Source organism: Ipomoea nil, unplaced genomic scaffold (genome assembly GCF_001879475.1).
Source record: "Ipomoea nil cultivar Tokyo-kokei standard unplaced genomic scaffold, Asagao_1.1 scaffold1420, whole genome shotgun sequence".
Lineage (NCBI taxonomy): Eukaryota > Viridiplantae > Streptophyta > Magnoliopsida > Solanales > Convolvulaceae > Ipomoea > Ipomoea nil.
The window spans coordinates 89,930-92,595 of NW_017617848.1; the positions used below are offsets into that span (position 1 = coordinate 89,930).

The 2,666-nt window shown below is 36.0% G+C and overlaps 1 long non-coding RNA gene across 1 annotated transcript; it reads left to right on the forward strand.

Annotated features, from left to right (window-relative positions):
- Positions 1-359: 359 nt before the first annotated feature.
- Positions 360-2,463, forward strand: LOC109187185. The gene is made up of 2 exons (XR_002055239.1): positions 360-1,001; positions 1,492-2,463. It is a non-coding gene; the product is annotated as an uncharacterized LOC109187185 (long non-coding RNA).
- The last annotated feature ends 203 nt before the right edge of the window (positions 2,464-2,666 follow it).

A 2,666-nucleotide genomic window follows, 5' to 3' on the forward strand; every position in this document is an offset into this window, starting at 1 on the left:
CACATGGGATGTAATGTGGGAGGGTACATTGAGAAAGAGATTTTTGTATTGGTTAGGTTTGGGTAGAGGAAAGGAATGGAGTGGGGGTGGGGGTGGTCGTGGTGATATGTTGAAAGGCAATTAATCAGTTTTTTTTTTTTTTTTTTTTCACTGTCAGATACAGAAATTAATTCTCTTAATGAATTATAAGTGAATGAGATAGCTGACTTGAAAATTTAAGATTACTCCATATTTAAAGCTAAAGATGAAATCCTAATTAAGGATGAATACGTCTCTTCCACACAATCACACTCCGAGGTTCCAATTAAGCAGTTTGTGGTTGTAGGGTCGTGGCATGGTGTTTGTTGCTCTGCTTTTATGACTTTGTTTGTCCTTTTCTTTACGCCCTCTTTCTTTCTCCATCCTTGTATTTATTCTCATCTCTATCCCCTCTTCTTTCCATTCATTCTCATTTCTCCATTCTCATCAACCACAAATCTATTCTCTCTCCCTCTCCCTCTCCCTCTCCCTCACTCTTCATTTCACAGTCTCATATCATCATATAATGATGGCTGGAGAAGATGAAAGGAAAGCCTGCTCTGATTGAGGGGAATGTTGTCTGGCTCGAGGACACTAACTAGATCCATTATTTCTGTGATTTTTCTCTCTCACTTCGATCTCCTCCCCGCACATAAATCATCATGGATCTAACGTTGGTGTCGTCGGACCAGGCTTCATTCCCCCCAATTATGGCTTCCTTTCCACCCTTTGACTCCATCTGCTAAAAACCCAGCCATGGCTACTAGATCGATCTCCACAATCTTTTATATATATATATGTTATCAGATCGATCAAGAAAAGTCAAGTTTTGATTTTGTTTCGTTTATGGTACGTGTTTTTTATATTTGTTTGGTTTTTGTGGGCAGAAGCAGGTAAAATGGCGGGGTGGACAAGAGCAGATTGGTGTAATGATGAAGATCTTTGACTTTTATACTTTACCCGTCACTGAAATACAGGAAAGGGTAAGAGTTTCATCATTACTCTCGTGGAGTAGTTGTATATAAATATATATATATATATATATTTGTTTTGTTGAAACAAAGATTCTATCATGTTTCTTGCTTTTCTGTCAGTCCCATTGTTTCTCTCTTCCCATCCTAAAACATTATTATGTTCTTATGATTTTTTTTTGTCATGATGGCTTTAAGAATCTGTTGTGTCTTTTTCATCACCTCCATCTGTTCACTTTACATCCTTGTAATTACTCCATTTCTTGCTAGCTAGGGTTTCGCTTTCTCTGCAACATATTTATACATCCTTGTATGTCATGATAATGTCCCCAGGATTATATTCTTTGCTTCTGCAACACATTTATACTGTACATTCGAGTGACAACTCAATATTCAAATGATTTTGTTGTCTTAGATCTAGCCTAGCTTTCTTGCTCTACAGAAAGATCATTTTTTGTCTTCTTACCCACCAAAGATCTGCAATTTTTCTTTTTTCTTTCAGAAAATGGATGGAAGATGGTTTTAGCAGCAAAAACATAAACATTGTTTACTTCTGTGTTGGCTATGATAATGGGCTTTTTTTTGTGTGTACCCAGGATTTTCACTGTCGAACACAGTAACTAATTAATCCTCTTACTGTATTGTGGGCACCTCTAATAATGGGTTGTGGGATAACAGGCTTGGAGATTTAAAATTGCTCCATACCTAAAGTCAAAGATCGAACCATTTACGTATGGTTAAGGATGAAGGGGCTTTCTTGATTTTTGTTTTGTTAGATTTGTGTGTAGAGGGGAATGAATGGCATCATATCATTTCAAGCTTTTGTAAAGCAAGCCTGTGATTTTGCATTGCACCGAAGAAAGGTCAGAGAATACTCTTTGAAAGGCCTAAAAAAATGCCAAGACTTGTGTCTTAGAAGCAACATACATAAATTCATGGACTTTGCACTGATAATGGTCACACTTAAACCCTTTTCTCTAATGTCCCAGAAGGGTCTATCTTTCGCAACACTGTTTAATTCAACTTTTCCATAGAATGATGAGATTCAAATCTAAATTTAAACCAAAGTTCTTCATTGGCTGCATTGCAGTAGGGAGACAGACAGGAAAGGTTATGATTTGTAAATGATGTGAGAAGGCAAATGACGACGTTAGATGGTACTTGCGCGTTGGTAAAAACTTCAACTTTCATGGATTTATGCATGAGCGAATAGGATTTCACTTGGGAAATTGAAACTGTACTGTTCTGTATACTACTGCTCAACCCTACTAAATTTCTACCATGTCTTTTTTACTTAGGTATTTGATTGGATGGTTTGACTACTTTAACATTTGACCTTTGATTAATTTAGTATGTTTCAAAAAGTGTATAAGATGTATCCTGGCATGGGTAATTAGAAGTAACCTACTTTTTGCTTCAATGTAACGCTACCGTACGGTACAAGGTTTCACAGTTGGGTTAAATTTTTGTAATCCGATAATATATGTCCGGACAAGATAAAGTTCAACCATTGTTACAACTTACAAGTGTGGTATACTTAAAATATTCTTGTAATTTTTTTTTTTTTTGCTGGAGACTAGTCTTAAGATCAATTTAGATTAAATGAGTTTAGCTTAAAGTTGACTCTTACTTAGAGAAAAGCTATATAACAGACCTTTTTTATCTTTGTCTTATTTG